A 26574-nucleotide genomic window follows, 5' to 3' on the forward strand; every position below is an offset into this window, starting at 1 on the left:
CTGGTCTCTGCCAGTTGCCACAAGCGGTGAGCAGCAACCGGCGGAGACCAGCGTAACGCAAAGGGGAACCAGCTGTAGCACGACAAAAAGGCTGACAGCTGATCTTCTTTGCCTTTTTTTTTTGCCGCGCTACAGCTGTCAAATCACTTATAATGCCCAGGGGCACAGCCAATGTAGGTCTTTCAAGACCGGTGGTCCATGGTCTCAATGGCCACTCCCAGTCACCAGTTTAGCCAGGGCTGTCTTAAGCATATCCAGCTCTGTAGTGCAAAGATCCGTCCAGCCCCCCACCCCCTCTGTTTCCCAGAGTTGTCGACCCAGCAAGGTCAGGTGGTACCCGGTGCGGATTTTTTTGGTCACACCCCCCATTGAAATTATTAAAATAAGGAAAAATAAGATACTTACAGTTGCAAGTGTTATTTTCTTTTTCTTTTTCTTTACATTGTGAGCCTGAGCACTTAAAACCCCCTTTTCCTAAAATCAAGATGCATATATTTTTAAGTTCTACTTATTATGAACATGTAAGAAATGGTGCTGAATTTCTAAAGCGACCTCTTTCGGTTTAAGCGCACCTATACATGCCTCTCCCAAAAGCCGTTCCCTTTCAGCTCAGATGTGCAGAGGCTGGTTGTAGCCGTGCAGCACTCTGTCCATGCACAAAGAAACTCTCATTCCTCATTCCTTCACATGTCCCAGGGTCAAACCCTGACACTGAAAAAAATGGTTCTGGCTGAGTCCTGAAGTCACATTAAATCCCAGTTCAAAGCAATGTCATTTGTCCATAAGAGGTTTTCCCGTACTGGTCCAGTAATACGCTTCTGCTGCGCTGCACAGACCAGAAACAGTTCTCTTTGCAGAGCATTAAGCACAGCGGCTGGATTCTTGTTGCTGTAAAATCCTTGCAGCTTTGCAGCAGAAACGACCCACGGAAGCCCAACTTTCAAAGACAGTTTTATTGCAGACAGATAACAGAAACATCTCCAGAGCTTTCAGACATGACTGCTCCACACCCCACAAGCAAACAAAACAAACACTCTATATATACTGAGCATCTTAACAACTTAACGACTTAACAACTTAAATCACATGACCTTGCTAATTTGCCAGCGTCTTAGGTTTAAAGTCCTAACAGTCAAGAGGCGAGCAAGTCCGTTTTGCCTTCCTCTTGATTATCAGCCAATATTTAGTGTATGAATAACTAGTGTATGAATGCCCATTTGGTGATATCCATGTGTAGAGTCATCTCTTGTGTTGTTGGAAAAGAGTGTTTGTGATGACCAGCCTGTTCTCTTGACAGAACTCTATTAGCCTTTGCCCTGCTTCATTTTGAACTCCAAGGCCAAACTTGCCAGTTGTTCCTTTTATCTCTTGATTCCCTACTTTAGCATTCCAATCTTCTGTAATGAGAAGAACATCCTTCTTTGGTGTCATTTCTAGAAGGTGTTGTAAGTCTTCATAGAATTGGTCAATTTCACTTTCTTCAGCACCAGTAGTTGGTGCATAAACATGGATTACTGTGATATTAAAAGGTCTGCCTTGGATTCGTATCGAGATCATTCTGTCATTTTTGAGATTGCATCCCATTACAGCTTTTGCCACTCTTTTGTTGACTATGAGGGCCACTCCATTTCTTCTACGGGATTCTTGCCCACAGTAGTAGATATGATAGTCATCCGAACTGAATTCGCCCATTCCCTTCCATTTTAGTTCACTGATGCCCAGGATGTCGATATTTATTCTTGCCATCTCATTTTTGACCACATCCAGCTTACCATTATCCATGGTTCTTACATTCCAGGTTCCTATGCAATATTTTTCTTTACAGCATCAGACTTTCCTTTCGCTTCCAGGCATATCCGCAACTGAGCGACCTTTCGGCTTTGGCCCAGCCGCTTCATCAGCTCTGAATCTACTTGTACTTGTCCTCCGCTCTTCCTCAGTAGCATGTTGGACGCCTTCCGACCTGAGGGGCTCAACTTCCAGCGTCATAACTTTAATATGCCTGTTGTCTTTGTCCATGGAGTTTTCTTGGCAGGGATACTGGAGTGGCTTGCCAGTTCCTTCTCCAGGTGGATCACGTTTAGTCAAAACTATCCACTATGACCTGGCCATCTTGGGTGGCCCTGCATGGCATAGCTCATAGCTTCTCTGAGTTATTCAAGCCCCTTCGTCACAACAAGGCATTGATCCATGAAGGGACGACTCTACACATGGATATCACCAAATGGGCAGCATCAAAATCAGATTGATTATATTCTCTGCAGCCAAAGATGGAGAAGCTCTATACAGTCAGCGAAAACAAGACCTGGAGCTGACTGTAACTCAGATCATCAGCTTCTTATAGCAAAATTCCAGCTTAAACTGAAGAAAGTAGGAAAAACCACTGGGTCAGTAAGATACAATCTGAATCAAATCCCTTATGAATACACAGTGGAAGTGAGGAACAGGTTTAAGGATGTAGATTTGGTGGACAGAGTGCCTGAAGAACTATGGATGGAGGCTCATAACATTATACAGGAGGCAGCAACGAAAACCATCCCAAGGAAAAGGAAATGCAAGAAAGCAAAATGGCTGTCCAACGAGGCCTTACAAATAGTGGAGGAGAGGAGGCAAGCAAAATGCAAGGGAGATAGGGAAAGATACGGGAAACTGAATGCAGATTTCCAAAAAAATAGCAAGGAGAGACAAGAGGGTCTTCTTAAACGAGCAATGCAAAGAAATAGAGGAAAACAATAGAATGGGGAAAACCAGAGATCTGTTCAAGAAATTTGGAGATATGAAAGGAACATTTCGTACAAAGATTACCATAATAAAGGACAAAAGTGGTAAGGACCTAACAGAAGCAGAAGACAACAAGAAGAGGTGGCAAGAATACACAGAGGAATTATACCAGAAAGATATGGAGATCTCGTACACCCCAGGTAGTGTGGTTGCTGATCTTGAGCCAGACATCTTGGAGAGTGAAGTCAAATGGGCCTTAGAAAGCACTGCTAATAACAAGGCCAGTGGAAGTGATGATATTCCAGCTGAACTATTTAAAATTTTAAAAGATGATGCTGTTAAGGTGCTACACCCAATATGCCAGCAAGTTTGGAAAACTCAGCAATGGCCAGAGGATTGGAGAAGATCAGTCTACACCCCAATTCCAAAGAAGGGCAGTGCCAAAGAATGCTCCAACTACCGCACAATTGCGCTCATTTCACACGCTAGCAAGGTTATGCTTAAAATTCTACAAGGCAGGCTTAAGCAGTATGTGGACTGAGAACTCCCAGAAGTGCAAGCTGGATTTCGAAAGGGCAGAGGAACCAGAGACCAAATAGCAAACATGCACTGGATTATGGAGAAAGCTAGAGAGTTCCAGAAAAACGTCTACTTCTGCTTCATTGACTATGCAAAAGCCTTTGACTGTGTCGACCACAGCAAACTATGGCAAGTTCTTAAAGAAATGGGAGTGCCTGATCACCTCATCTGTCTCCTGAGAAATCTCTATGTGGGACAAGAAGCTACAGTTAGAACTGGATATGGAACAACTGATTGGTTCAAAATTGGGAAAGGAGTACGACAAGGTTGTATATTGTCTCCCTGCTTATTTAACTTATATGCAGAATTCATCATGCGAAAGGCTGGACTAGATGAATCCCAAGCCGGAATTAAGATTGCCAGAAGAAATATCAACAACCTTAGATATGCAGATGACACAACCTTGATGGCAGAAAGTGAGGAAGAATTAAAGAACCTTTTAATGAGGGTGAAAGAGGAGATCGCAAAATATGGTCTGAAGCTCAACATCAAAAAAACCAAGATCATGGCCACTGGTCCCATCACCTCCTGGCAAATAAAAGGGGAAGAAATGGAGGCAGTGAGAGATTTTACTTTCTTGGGCTCCTTAATCACTGCAGATGGTGACAGCACTCACGATATTAAAAGACGTCTGCTTCTTGGGAGAAAAGCAATGACAAACCTAGACAGCATCTTATAAAGCAGAGACATCACCTTGCCTACAAAGGTCCTGTGAGGGGGAAAGGGTACAGAGGTCCCCCCCCCCATCCTGAGGAGTAGCTCTTCCACCAGCAGTAGCGTCAGCGGGGAGGGGGAAGAGTCCAGTGAGGAAGGAGGAAGGAGGAGACGGGGCTCTAGCAGCATAGGAGAGCCCCTGCTGCACATGGGACAGGAAGAGAGAGAGGGGGAAGAGGGGGAGAAGGAAAACATGGAAAATAGACCCTTTTCCCCTCCGGTTACGGACTTACGCAGAAGGAAACGTGGGAGGAGATATGGGGTGCCCCGACTCTTATGTTGGAAGAGGACGCGGAGTGCGCCATTCCAGGGTTCTGGGTCAGACTGAGTGGATGTATCCTGTATAGCTCTAGCACTGTAAATAGCCTGCAATTAATAAAAGCATGAAAAGGCAAAGGACTGGAGAGTCAGTACTCTAGAGTAGTCGCAACCCATTGCCTGTGACAGGTCCGTATAGTTAAAGCTATGGTTTTCCCAGTAGTGATGTATGGAAGTGAGAGCTGAACCATAAAGAAGGCTGATCGCCAAAGAATTGATGCTTTTGAATTATGGTGCTGGAGGAGACTCTTGAGAGTCCCATGGGCTGCAAGAAGATCAAACCTATCCATTCTGAAGGAAGTCAGCCGTCAGTGCTCACTGGAAGGACAGATTGTGAAGCTGAGGCTCCAATACTTTGGCCACCTCATGAGAAGAGAATAATCCTTGGAAAAGACCCTGATGTTGGGAAAGACTGAGGGCACTAGGAGAAGGGGACGACAGAGGACGAGATGGTTGGACAGTGTTCTCGAAGCTACGAACATGAGTTTGACCAAACTGCGGGAGGCAGTGCAAGACAGGAGTGCCTGGCGTGCTCTGGTCCATGGGGTCACGAAGAGTCGGACACGACTAAACGACTAAACAACAACAAAGGTACCCCTGACAGTTAGGTCCAGTCGTGGACAACTCTGGGGTTGCACTCTCATCTCGCTCTATAGGCTGAGAGAGCCTGCGTTTGTCTGGACAGCTTCCTGGTCATGTGGCCAGCATGACTAACATGGGCGTAGGCAGGGGGCAGGAGGGGGCAGTTGCCCCCCCTAGAAGCAGGGCCGCTGGCCAGCCTGCCCCGCTGCCCGCCCAGTGCCATCTCCCTTCTCCCTGGCTGGCTGTGGGGCGGGTGGAGGAAAAGCCCCACAGCCGCGCAAAGCGGTTGCCTGGCTTTCCCTCTGCCCGCCCCACAGCCAGCCAGGGAGAAGGGAGACGTCCCTTCTAGCAAACCGCACAAAGCGGTTGCCTGGCTTTCCCTCCGCCCGCCCCACAGCCAGCCAGGGAGAAGGGAGACGTCCCTTCTAGCCGGCTGGCTGTGGGGCGGGCGGAGGGAAAGCCAGGCAACCGCTTTGCGCGGTTCTGGGGCTTCCCCTCCACCCGCCCCGGTGCCCCCTCACCCCTGCCGATCACGGAGGGGGAGGAGGGAGTCGGAGCAGCCCGATTTCGGGCTGATCCTGGCGCCCCCTCGCCCTTGCTGGTCGAGGAGGGGGAGGAGGGGGTCGGAGCAACCCGAAATCGGGCTGCTCTGATCCCCTCCTCCCCCTCCGCGATCGCCGGGGCGGGTGGAGGGAAACCTGGCTTTCCCTCCACCCGCCCCACAGCCAGCAAGGGAGAAGGGAGACATCCCTTCTCCCTGTCTGGCTGTAGGGCGGGTGGAGGGACAGCCCCAGAGCCGCGCAAAGCGGTTGCCTGGCTTTCCCTCCGCCCGCACCACAGCCAGCAAGGGAGAAGGGAGCTTTCCTTGCCCCACTGTGGCCCCTCCCCCTCCCCTTGGCCCTGCCCCTTGGCACCGCCCCTTGCCCCCCTAATTTTCATCCTGGCTACGCCCCTGATGACTAAGCCGCTTCTGGCAAACCAGAGCAGCACATGGAAACACCATTTACCTTCCCTGTCTCATAGTCCGTTGGTGATCTGTTTTTTAGGAGTCCAACTTCTCAGCAGCCTGCACTGAATCAGATGCTGGAGCTACTGTTATATTTTCCTTCAGTCTGAGGAACTTTCTTCCCGATCTACTCTTCTGCCTTTTATTTCGCTTCAACTGTGTGAGCTGCAACCGGTGAGGCTTCCCTGGTTCTGGTGGCATGCCAATAGATTTTTTTGGCAGCTATAATATGGTAGCAAGTCCTGGATGATGGGCAAGAGCAGTTCTCTTTGGGGAAAAGGCAGACAACATAATGCTTTTCTTTACTAACCCTTACCACAAATACACCAAGCTGTGGACAAACACCTATTAAATTGTTCATTACCATGAAGGATCATGGTACCATTTGACAAACTGATGGTGCCTTCTCATAGCTTTCATCTTTCTGAGGCCACAGAAGTTATCCATGATTTGTGATGGATCACAAGCTATATGAGGAAAGACTGTATCTTCTGGTTATTTCAGGGCCGGCTCTAGGTAGACTCCCGGTGGTGCGGTGTGCCAGGGTGCCGGGCTGGTAGGTGGGGCTGTGCGCGACGAAGCTGCGCGGAAACCATGCTGCGCCCTGCGAGGGCGGGAGCGCTGGAGCGATCTCCGCTACTCAGTGCCAGGGCACCTGACCTGCTCGAGACTGCCCTGGGTGATCTTGAGTGTCTGAAAAACTGAGACCGCAAATGAAAGTTTCCAGTGTTACACAGTCCACGCAAAGTTTCTCTCCAGTAAAATTTTTGCATTGCATGTAAGGATAACACCATTGCTTCCACCGTCAATTCTTTCCATTGTCAAAGTCTTTTTAGAACTGCATGAAAACTCTCAGAGACATTTGTGGTAATTCCACTTTTTTCATTATATATGTCCAGTCTCTTTAGAATCCAGGCCCCAGCACGCTTTGCTCCAATTTGTACTGAGTTTATCAAATTTGAATCTGTAGTCTTGCTCAGAATTTGACCTGAGAAGATCAAAAAAGTCAGCAAGGTATAGCTTGGTATCTTCTGAACTGGCCCCATGTTTTTTTCAACCAAAACATGATGTCTCTGCGGATGTCATTCCAGCATACCGCTCTGTGGCTCTTGAGCGAAAGATGCTCCAAAGCATTTTAAATTCCTTTTTCTCTGTCAGACACTATGACAACTTTATCTGAATTGAGCAATGGACACTGTTTTGAAAGGTTTCAAAAAATCTCCTGTGATTGTCCTCTCGCCTGCTGTCATGTATCATGAACATTACAGGAATCAGTGGTGATTCAGCGAAAAGCCTCTCCCCCATGCTTTTCAACATCTACATGAAGCTGCTGGGAGAGATCATCAGGGGGTTTGGGCTGGGTGTTCATCATAGAATCATAGAGTTGGAAGAGACCACAAGGGCCATCCAGTCCAACCTCCTGCCAAGCAGGAAACACCATCAAAGCATTCCTGACAGATGGCTGTCAAGCCTCTGCTTAAAGACCTCCAAAGAAGGAGACTCCACCACACTCCTTGGCAGCAAATTCCACTGCCGAACAGCTCTTACTGTCAGGAAGTTCTTCCTAATGTTTAGGTGGAATCTTCTTTCTTGTAGTTTGAATCCATTGCTCCATGTCCGCTTCTCTAGAGCAGCAGAAAACAACCTTTCTCCCTCCTCTATATGACATCCTTTTATTTATTTGGACATGGCTATCAAATCACCCCTTAACCTTCTCTTCTCCAGGCTAAACATACCCAGCTCCCTAAGCCGTTCCTCATAAGGCATCGTTTCCAGGCCTTTGACCATTTTTGGTTGCCCTCCTCTGGACATGTTCCAGCTTGTCAGTATCCTTCTTGAACTGTGGTGCCCAGAACTGGACACAGTTCTCCAGGTGAGGTCTGACCAGAGCATGAGTATGCAGATGATACCCAGCTCTACCTTTCTTTCAAATCAGAACCAGTGAAGGCGGTGAAGGTCCTGTGTGAGTGCTTGGAGGCAGTTGGAGGATGGATGGTGGCTAACAGATTGAGGTTGAATCCTGACAAGACAGAAGTACTGTGTTGGGGGGACAGGAGGCGGGCAGGTGTGGAGGACTCCCTGGTCCTGAATGGGGCAACTGTGCCCCTGAAGGACCAGGGGCGCAGTCTGGGAATCATTTTGGACCCACAGCTGTCCATGGAGGCTCAGGTTAATTCTGTGTCCAGGGCAGCTGTCTACCAGCTCCATCTGGTACGCAGGCTGAGACCCTACCTGCCTGCAGACTGCCTCACCAGAGTGGTGCATGCTCTAGTTATCTCTCGCTTGGAATACTGCAATGCACTCTATGTGGGGCTACCTTTGAAGGTGACCCGGAAACTACAACTAATCCAGAATGTGGCAGCTAGACTCAGGGGCGTCTTTCCCCTTGGGCTGAGTGGCACCCTGGGCCATGTTGCCTGCCCAGCAGGGGCGCATTTAGGAGGCACACGGAACCCCCCGTTTGTCCGCTTCCCCCACTTCGCTCCTTTCCCGGTGGCGGTGGTGGAGCTGCCTCCGTCAAGGGGCTGTGCCCCCACCTGCTCAGCCCAGCCCAGCTGCCCGACTCTGCGTGCTCCTTGGGGTGCAGATTTCCGTGCCTCCGACAAAGCCACCTCGAAGGCGGGGAGGGGCACCTGGAACCATAGTTTTTGGTCTGTTTTTTTAAAATTCTGGTACATCGCTCATGCAAAGAAAAGATCCTGCACTGCGTGTCTCAGGCCTGATCGATCAACTTTGGCAGACGCAGTAAGGCTGTTGTTTAAAAAGAAAGTACCATAAACAGAGAAGCAACTCCACACGAGGCAGGCTTTGGAAGGTGAAATGGCAAAAGGTTTATTTGGTAACGCTCTGTCGGAATGCCACTTGATTCGCAAGGACACGTCAATTGCAGCATTTTCATTTTAAACCGTTCTCTCAAAGTGAGGCTCCACTTTTCCAAATGCCCCTGCGAGGCAGGGACAACCACCCACCCACCCACCCACCAGCCTGGGAAAACCAAGACTATGGACCACAGCATGTTCTGGTCAGGGCCCGCCTGTCAGAGCCAGTGTCATATGCCATTGGTTTGCCTGGGTGTCGAGGACATACCCATCCACCCGCAGCCCTTGTATGCAAGAAAATGAATCATGTGATATAGAAAAATATGGGGGAGAAATATCCACTGTGCAAAGCACAACCTGCCCGCATCCTTCACTTCCCTAACTTTGCCTATGGGGGCCGCCATTTTCAAGGGTTGCCCAACTGGGCCATTGAGCAGAGATGAGTCGGAAGGCACGGTGGTCTCTGTTTCGAAACATAGAATTGGAGGGGACTATTAGAGTCATCTAATCCAACCCGGAATCTTGCCCAACATGAGGCTCGAACCCATGACCCTGAGATTAAGGGTCTCATGCTCTACCAACTGAGCTATCCAGCAACAGAGGCTGTAATTTTGGAGCTGGCAGTCCATCAGTCTTGATTACCTATGTCAGTTTCCCCCAACTTGGTGCCCTCCAGACTCCAGCTCCCATCTTCTTCCCAAAGTTCAGGGATGGTGGGAGTTGCAATCCCAAACATCTGGAAGGCAACGAGGTTGAGGAAAGCTGTACTTGAAGGGAGGCCAGCACTGTTTGTGTGAATCTGGTCATTATAATGAAGACAATGCCCTCAGCAGCAAGGCACCCACCAAACCAAAATAACAACATTTATTTATTGTGACATTGGCGCTCGGCTGTCAAGGAACCATTTTGTTAGCACCAATGTGGTGAACCTTTAGCCCGCCAGACATTGATGAACCACAACTACCATCAGCCCCAGCAAGCAGAGCCAGCGACCAGGGATGACGGGATGATGGGAGTTGTAGTGCAGTAACATGAGGAAGTTCCCCATACCTGAGTTCAGGGATGTTCTTGATGGATTTCATCATTTTATTAAGGGGTGTCCTTGTGGGGTTTTCTCTTGCTTGCTGTTCTTTGATCCCTTGACTACCTTGTCAGTCCTTGAGAGTGTTCTTGCCCTTTTAAGAGTTCTATGGAAGGAAGTTTTCTTTTTCTGGGATACGTGAGACTTTTCCCAGAAGAGTGCTATACTCATGGAAGAAGTTACAGTGGTACCTCGGTTTATGAACACAATTGGTTCCGGAAGTCTGTTCATAAACTGAAGCAAACTTTCCCATCGAAAGTAATGGAAAGTGAATCAATCGGTTCCAGATGGGTCTGCGGCATTCGTAAACTGAAAATTCGTAAACCGAGGTTCCACTGTACACCTAATGGCCTGGCTTCTTCCATGTCCATCGTCAAGGGACAGCAGCTCTTTCTCAAGTTCTGGCCCTATGGATGGGATTTATACCTACCCCTCCATCTCTGTCCAGCTTTCCTTCAACTGACACCAACTCCTGACAAATCATTGAAAATCCACATGCAGGTTTGTCCTTTGGTAACTCGATTCATACACTAAATATTGGCTGATAATCAAGAGGAAGGCAAAACGGACGTGCTCGCCTATGGACAAATGGCATGGCTTTGAACTGGGATTTAATGTGACTTCAGAACTCAGCCAGAACCATTTTTTTCAGTGTCAGGGTTTGACCCTGGGACATGTGAAGGAATGAGGAATGAGAGTTTCTTTGTGCATGGACAGAGTGCTGCACGGCTACAACCAGCCTCTGCACATCTGAGCTGAAAGGGAACGGCTTTTGGGAGAGGCATGTATAGGTGCGCTTAAACCGAAAGAGGTCGCTTTAGAAATTCAGCACCATTTCTTACATGTTCATAATAAGTAGAACTTAAAAATATATGCATCTTGATTTTAGGAAAAGGGGGTTTTAAGTGCTCAGGCTCACAATGTAAAGAAAAAGAAAAAGAAAATAACACTTGCAACTGTAAGTATCTTATTTTTCCTTATTTTAATAATTTCAATGGGGGGTGTGACCAAAAAAATCCGCACCGGGTACCACCTGACCTTGCTGGGTCGACAACTCTGGGAAACAGAGGGGGTGGGGGGCTGGAGGGATCTTTGCACTACAGAGCTGGATATGCTTAAGACAGCCCTGGCTAAACTGGTGACTGGGAGTGGCCATTGAGACCATGGACCACCGGTCTTGAAAGACCTACATTGGCTGTGCCCCTGGGCATTATAAGTGATTTGACAGCTGTAGCGCGGCAAAAAAAAAAGGCAAAGAAGATCAGCTGTCAGCCTTTTTGTCGTGCTACAGCTGGTTCCCCTTTGCGTTACGCTGGTCTCCGCCGGTTGCTGCTCACCGCTTGTGGCAACTGGCAGAGACCAGCAGAACACAAAGGAGAACCAGCTGTAGCGCAGATAGAAGGCAAAGGAAGATCAGCTTCCCGCGCTGACAGCTGATCTTCCTTTGCCTTCTTCCTGCGCTACAGCTGGTTCCCCTTTTTTTGCCACTCGCCGCCGCTTTGTCTTTCTATGGCTGCGCTTCGCAAGATGAAGCGGCGTTCATAGAAAACCTCGTTGTCTTGCGAGTCCCTCGTGCAAAGCAAAAAAATTTCGTCTTGCGAGTTTTTTGTTGCACGAGGCATTTGTCTTGCGAGGTACCACTGTACTTAAAATAATAATAATAATAATAATAATAATAATAATAATAATAATAATAATAATAATAATTTATTATTTATACCCCGCCTATCTGGCTGGGTTTCCCCAGCCACTCTAGGCGGCTTCCAACAGAAAAATGAAATAAAACAATCAATTAAACATTAAAAGCCTCCCTAAACAGGGCCTCCTTCAGATGTCTTCTGGTAGCTGTTTTTCTCTTTGACATCTGATGGGGGGGCGTTCCACAGGGTGGGCGCCACCACCGAGAAGGCCCTCTGCCTGGTTCCCTGCAACTTGGCTTCTTGCAACGAGGGAACCGCCAGAAGGCCTTCGGTACTGGACCTCAGTGTCCGGGCAGAACGATTACCCCATTCAGGACCAGGGAGTCCTCCACACCTGCCCGCCTCCTGTCCCCCACAACCAGTACTTCTGTGTTGTCAGGATTCAACCTCAATCTGTTAGCCGCCATCCATCCTCCAACCGCCTCCAGGCACTCACACAGGACCTTCACCGCCTTCACTGGTTCAGATTTAAAAGAGAGGTAGAGCTGGGTGTCATCTGCATACTGATGAACACCCAGCCCAAACCCCCTGATGATCTCTCCCAGCGGCTGCATGTAGATGTTAAAAAGCATGGGGGAGAGGACAGAGCCCTGAGGGACCCCACAAGTGAGAGCCCAGGGGTCCAAACACTCATCCCCCACCACCACTCTCTGAACACGGCCCAGGAGGAAGGAGCGGAACCACTGTATGACAGTGCCCCCAGCTCCCAACCCCTCTAGACAGTCCAGAAGGATGTTATGGTTGATGGTGTCAAAAGCCACTGAGAGATCCAGCAGAACTAGGAAACAGCTCTCACCTTTGTCCCCAGCCCGCTGGAGATCATCAACCAGTGCGACCAAGGCAGTTTCAGTCCCATGATGAGGCCTGAATCCCGACTGGAAGGGATCCAAATGGTCCGCTTCTTCCAGGTGTGCCTGGAATTGTTCAGCAACCACTCGCTCAATCACCTTGCCCAAGAATGGAAGATTTGAGACTGGGCGATAGTTGGCCATATTGGCCGCATCTAAAGATGGTTTTTAAAGAAGCGGTTTAATAACCGCCTCTTTCAGCGGGTCTGGGAAGGCTGCCTCACAGAGAAAAGCATTCACCAACCCGCAAAGCCCATCACCCAGCCCTTCCCAGCTAGCTTTTATAAGCCAGGATGGGCAAGGATCAAGGAAACAGGTGGTTGGTTTCACTCGTCCAAGCAGCCTGTCCACATCCTCGGAGGTAACAGAATGGAATTGATCCCACGCAACTGGACTAGACAGTCCAGTGCAGGAGATCATGGGGCCCGTACTGGGCCCCGATGGAGCAGGTGGTTCCACTAAACTGCGAACCACCTGAAAAAGTCTCCTGCTGCTGTTTTCTGCAGGTGTAATAGAGGCGGTGAAGAAAGTCTTGCCAGTCCTTGCCGGAAGCGGATGTGCAACGTGCGCCGCGTGCTCAGATGCAGCGGGAGCCGGCAGAAGCTGCAGCACGCCCCGCGCTGAGCCCCGACCCAGCAGGACCCTGCGTGACCCGCAGCGTGCCCCACGCCAAATCCTGACCCAGCGGGACCCGGCAAGAGCAGCAGCACGCGCTTTGCCGAGCCCCGACTGAGTGGGAGCCGGCAAAGCGCGTGCTGCTGTTTCTGCCGGCTCCTGCTGGGTCGGGGCGCAGCGCTGCGCGCGCTGCTACCCTTGCCAGGTCCCGCTGGGTCAGGAGCCGATGGAGCGAGAGCCAGCAAAGGCAGCAGCAAGCGCTTTGCCGAGCCCCGACGGAGCGGGAGCCTGCAAAGGCAGCAGTGCATGCTTTGCCGAGCTCCAACCCGGTGGCGGGACGTGGCAAGAGCTGCAGCACGCGCCGCGCCCCGACCCCGGGGGCGGGACCTGGCAAAAGCCACAGCGTGTACCACTTGGAGCCTCGACCCAGCAGGACCCAGCAGCGTGCCCTGCTGAAGCGCCAACAAAGCACCCAGCAGTGCAGCTGCAGCAGCAACAGCAGCAAGTTCCGGGCGCCAAGCCGCAGGAGGAAGAGGAGGTAATTTTTTAAAATAAGACACCCCAAAAATAAGCCATAGGCTTATTTTCTTCAGTAAAATAAATTTAAGGCAGTGTCTTAAAATGTGAGAAACACGGTACTTAATCTGTCAATATTTTCATCTTCTGCCGTTCACGTTTTTTAACCTTGGTGTCGCCAGAAAGCTGTGGATCCTTGATTTTTGTGGTGCAGGCTGTGCCCCTGGGCATGATATGTGATTTGAGGGTGAATTTGGGGGGGCCTCATGCAAAAAGGTGAAGATTCGCGAGGATCCGTGAGGATCCGTGCTTCAAAGCCACATTTTTGGGCCACGGTGTCGCCAGGACGCTGTGAATCCTTGATTTCTGTGGTGCAGGCTGTACCCCTGGGCATGATATGTTATTTGAGGGTGAATTTGGGCGGGTCCCATGCAAATAGGTGAAGATTCGCAAGGATCCGTGCTTCCAAACCACGTTTTTGGGCCACGGTGTCGCCGGGAAGCTGTGGATCCTTGATTTTTGTGGTGCAGGCTGTACCCCTGGGCATGATATGTGATTTGAGGGTGAATTTGGGGGGGCTCCATGCAAATAGGTGAAGATTCGCGAGGATCCGTGCTTCCAAACCACGTTTTTGGGCCACGGTGTCGCCAGGAAGCTGTGGATCCTTGATTTTTGTGGTGCAGGTTGTACCCCTGGCCATGATATGTGATTTGAGGGTGGATTTGGGGGGGCTCCATGCAAATAGGTGAAGATTCGCAAGGATCCGTGCTTCCAAACCACGTTTTTGGGCCACGGTGTCGCCAGGAAGCTGTGGACTCTTGATTTTTGTGGTGCAGGCTGTACCCCTGGCCATGATATGTGATTTGAGGGTGAATTTGGGCGGGTCCCATGCAAATAGGTGAAGATTCGCAAGGATCCGTGCTTCCAAACCATGTTTTTGGGCCACGGTGTCGCCGGGAAGCTGTGGATCCTTGATTTTTGTGGTGCAGGCTGTACCCCTGGCCATGATATGTGATTTGAGGGTGAATTTGGGGGGGCTCCATGCAAATAGGTGAAGATTCGCGAGGATCCGTGCTTCCAAACCATGTTTTTGGGCCACAGTGTCGCCAGGAAGCTGTGGATCCTTGATTTTTGTGTTGCAGGCTGTGCCCTGGGCATGATATGAGATTTGAGGCTGAATTTGGGGGGCCCCCATGCAAATAGGTTAAGATTCGTGAGGATCCGTGCTTCACACCCACGTTTTTGGGCCACGGTGTCGCCAGGATGCTGTGGATCCCTGATTTTTGTGGTGTAGGCTGTACCCCTGGGCATGATATGTGATTTGAGGGTGAATTTGGGCGGGTCCCATGCAAATAGGTGAAGATTCGCAAGGATCCGTGCTTCAAAACCATGTTTTTGGGCCACGGTGTCGCCAGGACGCTGTGGATCCTTGATTTTTGTGGTGCAGGCTGTACCCCTGGGCATGATATGTGATTTGAGGGTGAATTTGGGCGGGTCCCATGCAAATAGGTGAAGATTCGCAAGGATCCGTGCTTCAAAACCACGTTTTTCGGCCACAGTGTCACCAGGACGCTGTGGATCCTTGATTTTTGTGGTGCAGGCTGTACCCCTGGGCATGATATGTTATTTGAGGGAGATTTGGGGTGGGGGCCATGCAAAAAGGTGAAGATTCTTGAGGATCCGTGCTTCAAAGCCACGTTTTTGGGCCACGGTGTCGCCAGGACGCTGTGAATCCTTGGGTTTTTGTGGTGCTGGCTGTACCCCTGGGCATGATATGTGATTTGAGGATGTATTTGGGGGGGCTCCATGCAAATAGGTGAAGATTCGCGAGGATCCGTGAGGATCCGTGCTTCAAAACCAAGTTTTTGGGCCACGGTGTCGCCGGGAAGTTGTGGATCCTTGATTTTTGTGGTGCAGGCTGTACCCCTGGGCATGATATGTGATTTGAGGGTGAATTTGGGCGGGTCCCATGCAAATAGGTGAAGATTTGCAAGGATCCGTGCTTTAAAACCACGTTTTTGGGCCACGGTGTCGCCGGGAAGCTGTGGATCCTTGATTTTTGTGGTGCAGGCTGTACCCCTGGGCATGATATGTGATTTGAGGGTGAATTTGGGGGGGCTCCATGCAAATAGGTGAAGATTCGCGAGGATCCGTGCTTCCAAACCACGTTTTTGGGCCACGGTGTCACCAGGAAGCTGTGGATCCTTGATTTTTGTGGTGCAGGCTGTACCCCTGGGCATGATATGTGATTTGAGGGTGAATTTGGGCGGGTCCCATGCAAATAGGTGAAGATTCGCAAGGATCCGTGCTTTAAAACCACGTTTTTGGGCCACGGTGTCGCCGGGAAGCTGTGGATCCTTGATTTTTGTGGTGCAGGCTGTACCCCTGGGCATGATATGTGATTTGAGGGTGAATTTGGGGGGGCTCCATGCAAATAGGTGAAGATTCGCGAGGATCCGTGCTTCCAAACCACGTTTTTGGGCCACGGTGTCACCAGGAAGCTGTGGAACCTTGATTTTTGTGGTGCAGGCTGTACCCCTGGGCATGATATGTGATTTGAGGGTGAATTTGGGGGGGGGCATGCAAAAAGGTTAGTATCCGTGAGGATCCGTGCTTCCAAACCACGTTTTTGAGCCACGGTGTCGCCAGGAAGCTGTGGAACCTTGATTTTTGTGGTGCAGGCTGTACCCCTGGCCATGATATGTGATTTGAGGGTGAATTTGGGGGGGCCCCATGCAAAAAGGTGAAGATTCGTGAGGATCCGTGCTTCAAAACCCCTTTTTTGGGCCACGGTGTCGCCAGGAAGCTGTGGATCCTTGATTTTTGTGGTGCAGGCTGTACCCCTGGGCATGATATGTGATTTGAGGGTGAATTTGGGGGGGCTCCATGCAAATACGTGAAGATTCGCGAGGATCCGTGAGGATCCGTGCTTCAAAGCCACGTTTTTGGGCCACGGTGTCGCCGGGAAGTTGTGGATCCTTGATTTTTGTGGTGCAGGCTGTACCCCTGGCCATGATATGTGATTTGAGGGTGAATTTGGGGGGGCTCCATGCAAATTGGTGAAGATTCGCGAGGATCCGTGCTTCAAAACCACGTTTTTGGGCCACGGTGTCGCCAGGAAGCTGTGGATCCTTGATTTTTGTGGTGCAGGCTGTACCCCTGGCCATGATATGTTATTTGAGGGTGAATTTGGGCGGGTCCCATGCAAATAGGTGAAGATTCGCAAGGATCCGTGCTTCCAAACCACGTTTTTGGGCCACGGTGTCGCCGGGAAGCTGTGGATCCTTGATTTTTGTGGTGCAGGCTGTACCCCTGGGCATGATATGTGATTTGAGGGTGAATTTGGGGGGGCTCCATGCAAATACGTGAAGATTCGCGAGGATCCGTGAGGATCCGTGCTTCAAAGCCACGTTTTTGGGCCACGGTGTCGCCGGGAAGTTGTGGATCCTTGATTTTTGTGGTGCAGGCTGTACCCCTGGCCATGATATGTGATTTGAGGGTGAATTTGGGGGGGCTCCATGCAAATTGGTGAAGATTCGCGAGGATCCGTGCTTCAAAACCACGTTTTTGGGCCACGGTGTCGCCAGGAAGCTGTGGATCCTTGATTTTTGTGGTGCAGGCTGTACCCCTGGCCATGATATGTGATTTGAGGGTGAATTGGGGGGGGACCCATGCAAAAAGGTGAAGATTCGTGAGGATCCGTGCTTCAAAACCACGTTTTTGGGCCACGGTGTCGCCAGGAAGCTGTGGATCCTTGATTTTTGTGGTGCAGGCTGTACCCCTGGCCATGATATGTGATTTGAGGGTGAATTTGGGGGGGCATGCAAAAAGGTTAGTATCCGTGAGGATCCGTGCTTCAAAACCACGTTTTTGAGCCACGGTGTCGCCAGGAAGCTGTGGAACCTTGATTTTTTGTGGTGCAGGCTGTACCCCTGGTCATGATATGTGATTTGAGGGTGAATTTGGGGGGGGGCATGCAAAAAGGTGAAGATTCGTGAGGATCCGTGCTTCAAAACCACGTTTTTGGGCCACGGTGTCGCCAGGAAGCTGTGGATCCTTGATTTTTGTGGTGCAGGCTGTGCCCCTGGGCATGATATGTGATTTGACAGTGAGTTCGCGGTGGCCCAATGCAGAAATCATGAGGATCCATGAGGATCCGTGGTTTTTAACCACGTTTTTGTGTCATTGTGGCCGCACGAAACAGTGGATGCATGATTTTTTTGGTGCTGCCTACAGACTAAGACATACTCTACAATATCATGGTGTTGTTTTTTTATTTGAATGAAAAAATCATATGAATTCATGAGGATCCGTTTAAAATCATCTGGATCCGCGTTTTACCCTGACCCTCTCCTGTACTGTATTTGGCTGGCATGTGGCCAGTGATATAGATCTGTGATCTCCTTTCATGCCCATCTGGCATCTGTCTTTTTTTCATTCTAATCTGCTGACCCTTTCCCTCACTTGCTTTGCAACTATTCCCCCCCCCCAAAAAATATGCACGATCAGCAATTTCAGTATTTTTTATGAAATTACATCGGCAAAGCACTATCTTAATGACGGTGATGGTTCATGAAAATAAAATCCCAGAATCAGAAGGTGCGGCTTAGTGAATGCAGTTTTACTATTCAGTGTTTTGCTCCGGAGAATTTTAACAGGTTTGTGTGAGTTGGATAATAGTTTCGGTATAGTCGGAGACTAAATCAGGCTTTCTGAACTTCTGTACTGTATTTATATACAATATTTTTGGCCCCTCTTCCAGATTCTAGGGGGGGTGAGAAGTTTGAGAGGAGAGTGGGGTTACAGATCTCCTCTTCCACCAGAAATCATGAGGTAGAAAAAATAAGCAGCACTATTCCATCTCTCTTTGGTTGCATATAAGCTGTCATTCTTTCAAGCTGCAGTCATTGCATCAGGCTACATGAATTGTTTCTATCCCAGCCAGTTGTTAGAATTTTTAGAATTCTGGCCCTGTCTCTCCTATACGTACTGTTTTTCAAAAAAAAAAAAAAGTTTTTTGCCTACTGTAAGCCGTTCTGGTGGTTCTCCGCCTCCTCCTCCTTTGTAATCTACCTTTTTCCCAGTGATCCATGCGAAGATCACCTCCAGGCTTGACTATTGTAACTCGCTCTACGCGGGGCTGCCCTTAAAGCTGACCCAGAAACTCCAGCGGGTGCAGAATGCCGCGGCGAGGCTCCTTACAGGGTCCCGGCCACGGGATCACATTCATCCAGTGCTTTACCAGCTGCACTGGCTCCCGGTGGAGTACAGGATCAGGTTTAAGGTGCTGGTTTTGACCTTTAAAGCCCTATGCGACTTGGGACCCTCGTACCTACGGGACCGCCTCTCCTGGTATGCCCCACGGAGGACCTTAAGGTCCACAAACAATAATATTCTGGAGATCCCGAGTCATAAGATGGCTAGATTGGCCTCTACTAGAGCCAGGGCCTTTTCAGTACTGGCCCCAACCTGGTGGAACGCTCTTTCCCAGGAGACCAGGGCCCTGCGGGATTTGTCATCTTTCCGCAGGGCCTGCAAGACAGAGCTGTTCCGCCTGGCCTTTGGGTTAGACTCAGCCTGACCCCTGTGTTTCCTCCCTCGTGGCTTGGACTTATGGACTACTTGAAATGAGGCTGCACTTTAAATTTTAACACTGTATTTTAATCTGTATTTTAATTAATTGTTTTTATGTTTTATTGTGATTCTGTTGGTGTCAGCCACCCTGAGCCCAGTTTTTGACTGGGGAGGGCGGGGTATAAATAAAAATTTATTATTATTATTATTATACAGGAAAATAAGGTGGCTTGCAGATAAAAATAAGAACAGTTAAAAACATAGGGGGGGAGCAATAATTAAAATCCAATTAAATTAAAACTCTTTATTAGAATCACAGAGTTGGGAGGGACTCTCAAGTCCAACCCCTGCAATGCCGGAATGTCATCTAAAGTATCCATGATAAATTAGATGGCCATCCAGCCCCTTTCAGAATACACTCAACCTACACTTTGCCCTGGTTCAGAATGAAAAGCATAAATTCCACCCGCAGGCCTTGTGACCTTTATAACACCCATTTTATTAATTAAAAGAACAGTTGCATATGAGTGGAGTATTGCATTTGCTCAAGATGGTGACTGGATTGGCATTGTGGAACAGGGTTCAGGAAAAAATTGGCCTTGCATACAAGCCTCATATGCCAATTTCTACCACCAAGTGAGTTTTTTAAAGCTGCAGAAGAGAAGTGTACTGTACATATTGAAAGTGCTGACAGTCACAGTCTTAACAATGGTAGAACAATATATCTATTAAAACCATACAAATAATTACAGTAAAAACAACACAGCACCAACCCTTTCATTATACATGCACTATAAATGTGCAAATAAACGAACTGGAACCTTTAAGAACTGGTGCCTGAGCTTGCCTCTTTCTTCCTCCCTCACCCCTACCCCATTTTCATGTGTCTTCTGTTTTTTAGATTCCTAAGGCTGCGCTGTGGGTTAAACCACTGAGCCTAGGGCTTGCCGATCAGAAGGTCGGCGGTTCGAATCCCCACAATGGGGTGAGCTCCCGTTGCTCAGTCCCAGGTCCTGCCAACCTAGCAGTTCAAAAGCACGTCAAAGTGCAAGTAGATAAATAGGTACCGCTCCGGTGGGAAGGTAAACGACATTTCTGTGCGCTGGTCTGGTTTCGCCAGAAGCGGCTTAGTCATGCTGGCCACGTGACCCGGAAGCTGTACGCTGGCTCCCTCGGCCAGTAAAGTGAGATGAGCGCTGCAACCCCAGAGTCATCCGCAACTGGACCTAAGGGTCAGGGGTCCCTTTACCTTTAAGGCTGAAGACAAGAACTGAATTGTGGCTTTCGTACGCCACTCAGGGAGCTTTTTCTAATAAAGCCCATTAGAACTCAAGGCAGAGTCAACTCATTTCAGTTTTCTCCCCATCTTTCTCTCCGTTGAAGTTCTTTGAGGGCAGCGCTGAGGCAGAGGAAGAGAAAACCGATAGGCAGTGCTACCCCCTGGACTTGGGTGTAAGAAGGAAGGCAGGTATAGGCAGGCAGAGGGCAGGCTGAGATGGGTGAGGTAGTGGCCCATTCACTCTGGTGGACCAGCCTCTACTGGGTAAAAAATGCTTTAAGTAGGTTAGGGCACCTAGCCATTATTATTATAATGATTAATTACCGCCCAGTCAGCCTGACATCAATACCAGGAAAGATTCTAGAGCAGATCATTAAGCAAACTTGACACCTAGAAGGAAACGCTGTGATCACTAAAAGTCAGCATGGGTTTCTGAAAAATAAGTCATGTCAGACTAATCTGATCTCATTTTTTGACAGAGTTACAAGCCTGGTAGATGAAGGGAACGCTGTGGATGTAGCCTATCTTGATTTCAGCAAGGCCTTTGACAAGGTGCCCCATGATATTCTTGTAAAGAAGCTGGTAAAATGCGGGCTAGGCAATGCTACCATTCAGTGGATTTGTAACTGGCTGACTGACAGAACCCAATGGCTCCTCTTCATCCTGGAGAGTAGTGACTAGTGGGGTGCCACAGGGTTCTGTCTTGGGCCCAGTCTTATTCAACATCTTTATCAATGACTTGGATGATGGGCTTGAGGGCATCCTGAGCAAGTTTGCAGATGACACCAAATTGGGAGGGGTGGCTAATACCCCAGAGGACAGGATCACACTTCAAAATGACCTTAACAGATTAGACAACTGGGCCAAAGCAAACAAGATGAATTTTAACAAGGAGAAATGTAAAGTACTACACTTGGGCAAAAATAATGAAAGGCACAAATACAGGATGGGTGACACCTGGCTTGAGAGCAGTACATGTGAAAAGGATCTAGGAGTCTTGGTAGACCACAAACTTGACATGAGTCAGCAGTGTGATGCAGCAGCTAAAAAAAGCCAATGCAATTCTGGGCTGCATCAATAGGAGTATACTGTACCATCTAGATCAAGGGAAGTAATAGTACCACTGTATTCTGCTCTGGTCAGACCTCACCTGGAGTACTGTGTCCAGTTCTGGGCACCACAGTTCAAGAAGGATACTGACAAGCTGGAACGTGTCCAGAAGAGGGCAACCAAAGTGGTCAAAGCCCTGGAAACGATGCCTTATGAGGAACGGCTTAGGGAGCTGGGTATGTTTAGCCTGGAGAAGAGAAGGTTAAGGGGTGATATGATAGCCATGTTCAAATATATGAAAGGATGTCATATAGAGGAGGGAGAAAGATTGTTTTCTGCTGCTCCAGAGAAGCGGACACGGAGCAATGGATTCAAACTACAAGAAAGAAGATTCCACCTAAACATTAGGAAGAACTTCCTGACAGTAAGAGCTGTTTGGCAGTGGAATTTGCTGCCAAGGAGTGTGGTGGAGTCTCCTTCTTTGGAGGTCTTTAAGCAGAGGCTTGACAGGCCTCATATGTCAAGAATGCTTTGATGGTGTTTCCTGCTCTGCAGGGGGTTGGACTGGATGGCCCTTGTGGTCTCTTCCAACTCTATGATTCTATGATTCCAGAATTAATTACGTTTGTATACTCTCCTTCATCTGTAGATCTCAGCTTAAAAATACAAGGAAAAACCCACAAAATACATAATAAAAACAAGAACAAGAACAAAACAATATTCCCCGTCCCACCAAATGCATGTAAAAGGATATAGGATGTTATTCAGCCTGGTTGAAGAGGAACGTTTTTGCCTGATACCTAAAGGTATATACGGTATAATGAAGGTGCCAGGCGAACCTCCCTGGGGAGAGCATTCCACAAACGGGGAGCCGCGACAGAAAAGGCCCGTTCTCATGTTTCTGCCATCCGGACCTCTCGCGAAGGAGGCACACAAAGGAGGGCCTCCGATTATTATCTGTCCAGGACGGTTTATATGGAGAGAGGTGGTACTTGAGGAATTGCAGTCCTGAGCCGTTTAAGGCTTTATAGGTCAAATCCAGTACTTTGAATTGGGCCCAGAAGCTAATTGGCAGTGAGTGCAGTTGGGCCAGGATAGGTATATGCTCAAACCGTGAGCAGCCTGGCCTCTGAATTCAGCAAAAAGGGGGCGGGGGAACACACACCAAAGACAGCTATTAAAATAACAGTAGAACAAACAAACAAACAAAAACAGAGCTTCTAAGTTCTGAAGTTTTCATGAAGGAATAAATATCTCGGTAGTGGCACCCGCCCTGTGGAACACCCTTCCATCAGATGTCAAGGAAATAAGCAGCTATCCTATTTTTAAAAGACATCTGAAGGAAGCCCTGTTTAGGGAAGTTTTTTAATATTTAATGCTGTATTGTTTTAACACTCGATTGGGAGCTGCCTAGAGTGGCTGGGGAGACTTAGTCAGATGGGCAGGGTACAAATAATAAATTATTTATTTACTTATTTATTTATTTCCTCCTTGATAAAGATATATCTGAAACACACGGTGAGCATTTCACTCTTCATAGCCGCTTTTTGTGTGAGTAAAACCTGCAATTAAATGGTTGCTCTGTGTGTGTATTTAGTTCTTTTGAAGTACAAGTCCTTTTTCGTTTTATAGAATGGTATTCTTCCACCATTCTGTTCTGAAGAAATGCACGTCAGATCTAAAAAAGTTCACATTTTCAAGGAAAGTGGTGATTGTGCACATTAAAAGTATTGTTAGACATGTAGATAAAATAAATAATAAATAATGGGTGTCTCCAAAACTGGTGGTGTTTGATGTAACCACAAGCATAACGGTGAGACAAAAATCATTGGAGAAGAAACAGTCTTAGAGCATTCAGGCTAAATGCCTTACCATACAGTATTGTGGTGTAAAGCTTTGAGGGGCAGAGACCACATTATCTGATACAGATCTTGCACATTTGAGGAAACCCTCAAGTCGTATTTGCTCGTTTCTTGCTTTGTTAGTCAGTAGCAGCAGCAAAGACTGCTCACTGCAACATTTTGGTGGAACAACAGAGCTATCGCACTTCTGCAGTCCGGCTACTGCAGAAGGTGAGCAGGCAGATTATGCCCAGCTCAGCCCCACCCTAAGAACACCCCATTTTGGAGCATTCTGCCAGGCACTGCCAAGCGGGAATATTTATTTTATTTATTTCTTTATTTCATAAAATTTATACACTGCTTGGTTCTAAAATAGTAATAATAACTGAACTGGTTTGTGCATTGTGGTTTATTGCGAATGAGTAGCTCATGGTCTGGAGTACAACAAAACTGGAAGTGCTGGTTCACATGTAAAGCTAAGCCAAGGCTCTTGGTTCATTGCGCCTGGCTGCAGACAGGGTGGAGCAGAATGGGAGTGATTTAGTAGCAGGAAGGTACTAGTGGAACACCCTTCCATCAGATGTCAAGGAAATAAGCAGCTATCCTATTTTTAAAAGACATCTGAAGGCAGCCCTGTTTAAGCAAGTGCTGTATATTCCTGCGTATAAGACTACTTTTTAACCCAGGAAAATCTTCTCAAAAGTCGGGGGTCGTCTTTCGTATTTCTTATAAGGTGAGTATATCCCAGATTCTATATTTTAACTGGAAAAGTTGGGGGGGTCGTCTTATATGCCCAGTCGTCTTATACGCCGGAAGATACGGTATAAAATATTTAAAGCTGTATTGTTTTAACACTCGATTGGGGAGACTCAGCCAGATGGGCGGAGTACAAATAATAAATTATTATTATCATAAACCATGGCTTACCATGATGCGTGGATCAGCTCAGTGTCTGAGGCCGTGTACAGCATTCAAAATTTGCCAGGCGCCAGGTGTCTCTTGCAAGCTGGCTATTGGCGGCTTGCGACCAAGTGAAGATGCCCGGGAGCCAGGATGGTGCCTGCCCTCTCCACCATCTGGAGGTGGATGCCTGGGGATCCTTGGATCGGGACTGTTTTCACATCCTGTAGAATTCTATCCGTTATATTTCATATGCACAATCGGAATGATGATAATAATAATTTATTATTTGTACCCCTGCCCATCTGGCCGGGTCTCCCCCGCCACTCTGGGCGGCTTCCAACACACATTAAAATACATTAAAATATCACAGATTAAAAACTTCCCTAAACAGGGCTGCCTTTAGGTATTTTCTAAATGTCAGGTAGTTGTTTATCTCTCTGACCTCTGGTGGAAAATAGAACTTTTGAGTCACCTGGCCCAAAAATGGCAACTAGGCATTCCATCCTGGTTTAAGGGGGTCATTTGGTTCCTAGCTTATATATTTGAATTTCTAACACTGCTTGTCTACACATTTCTGTTTACTCTGCATCCTATGTTCTCCCACTGCTGTCTTAGAAAAGCTTGTATACACGACGTCAGCCACAATCCATATCTATCCTGTAGTTTCTTGTGAAATACTGCATTTTGATACATTCCCACCACCCCAATCAGCTTTGATTTGAATTGAGAACTACTCATTAGGTAAAGGCATTCCTGGCTGATCTCTGCATGCCATTCACATGCAGTGAGTGATGTAGATACAACAGGGTGTACAAAAGGGTGCAAATGCATTTAAAATACAGTGAAAATAAATGACCTCGCTGACCTTTAAGCTGGTAGTGTGTACACAGCCATTGTCAAGGTTTTGGCATCCTGGTGTTGAAATACCGGTACATCTGTACATCATGTTTATAACATTTGTTGTTGTTTAGTCGTTTAGTCGTGTCTGACTCTTCGTGACCCCATGGACCATAGCATGGACCATAGTACATACTGTACTGCTAACATTGCCAACTTAGCAGTTCTAAAGCACGTCAAAGTACAAAGTACAAGTAGATAAATAAGTTCCACTACAGCGGGAAGGTAAACGGTGTTTCCATGTGCTGCTCTGGTTCACCAGAAGCGGCTTGGTCATGCTGTACGCTGGCTCCCTCGGCCAATAACGGGAGATGAGTGCCGCAACCCCAGAGTCGGTCACGACTGGACCTAATGTTCAGGGGTTCCTTTACCTTTAACCCTGGTTTTTAAAAATAGATGGAACAGTGGTAAGTATTTGCTTGCACTGGGTGGGTTAACAGAATTTTGGCACCTCTAATGAGGAAGTTGCCATTGCTTCCTTTCCATTCTTAATTTATTACTGTCCTATTAGCATTTGCTTTCAAACTTTGGAAACATTTCATAGATAAATATAAAATGCATTTATGCTAAAACACTTAGAGATCGTCCTTTGAAAAAGCCGAAGGCTTCTAGAATAGCGTCAGAGCTGTATCATGTTGCAAATATTAATTCATGCTCAAACAACAGCAGTTAGAAGTACTCTGCAAATAATGCAAGCATGATGCGTGCCTAATATATATTTAAAAATACTTTAATGAAAACAGAACTTGAGAACCTGGCAGACATTTTTATAACTGCCTTTCAAAATGTAGCATACTCTGGTGTCTGGGCGCTGTTAATTCTTGGGTGAGCTATGAGGCTGCACAGATGCCTCTCTTGTTAAAAAAATAAATAAACTGCAATGCATAGTTTTCCTTGTGCTGGAATAGTGTGAAGATGTGGAGATAGCAGGCAAATGTGGGTGGTGGTATGAAATAAGGGTCATGGCATGGCTGCACAATTTAATAGCCAGCTGCTCAAGAAACAGAACCTGAGATAAGATTATGGAGGCAGAAGCAGGCTTGATTCTCAGCGGTTGAAGTCATTGGGTCCTGAATGCGTCAACTTGTGTCCTGAACACACAGCTTTTCGTTCTTCCTTATACAGGAGGAGTTGCTGTTATCTCTTGACAATATTGTTGCAGTGAGGATAAAACATGGACTTCACTCCTGACTAGGTGGTTTTCTTCTAGGAGGAGGTTTTCAGTATATTTCATGCACAGAATGCAGGGACTTATGAACGCACACCCTCCAGGGGGTGTTTGCAGTTATAGGCTCACAGGAGAGACAAAACCCTTAACTGAGAGTTATATGCAGCTCACACCCAGATGAAGTGCTGCTTTAAGGGCAATTTAAAGAAGTGCAAAGACATCACATATGAACAGGTGGTGGCTTAATAGAAAGTTGCTTGTGCCCCATCTTCTCTCCCAGTTATAGTAGGTTGAGAAGAAATGGTGAAGACATAGCCCCCTGTCATTATGACAATTGATATTTTATTTCTCTAGGTCCTTTAT

General features: G+C 47.9%; 2 protein-coding genes across 12 annotated transcripts in view; one reads left to right on the plus strand and one right to left on the minus strand.

The window, feature by feature from the left end:
- SHROOM3 (shroom family member 3) overlaps positions 1 to 4233 on the minus strand; it is a 233965-nt gene extending 229732 nt beyond the window's left edge. The window contains exon 1 of the mRNA XM_060278375.2: positions 406 to 4233. The gene's annotated coding sequence lies outside the window, so the exon portion shown is untranslated. The remainder of the gene's footprint in view (positions 1 to 405) is intronic.
- Positions 1 to 26574, plus strand: part of ST3GAL5 (ST3 beta-galactoside alpha-2,3-sialyltransferase 5) — a 44092-nt gene that overhangs the window by 6741 nt on the left and 10777 nt on the right. Inside the window, exon 1 of one of the 11 annotated variants that reach the window (XM_088660619.1) lies at positions 23579 to 23976. The exons of 6 other annotated variants lie outside the window; for them this stretch is intronic. The gene's annotated coding sequence lies outside the window, so the exon portion shown is untranslated. Of the gene's footprint in view, positions 1 to 23578; positions 23977 to 24058; positions 25451 to 26574 lie in introns of those variants that run through there. 4 more of the 11 variants (XM_060278381.2, XM_035103112.3, XM_060278383.2 and 1 more) reach the window with 4 other exon arrangements.

The sequence above is a fragment of the Zootoca vivipara genome, chromosome Z1 (genome assembly GCF_965207765.1).
Source record: "Zootoca vivipara chromosome Z1, rZooViv2.hap1.1, whole genome shotgun sequence".
Lineage (NCBI taxonomy): Eukaryota > Metazoa > Chordata > Lepidosauria > Squamata > Lacertidae > Zootoca > Zootoca vivipara.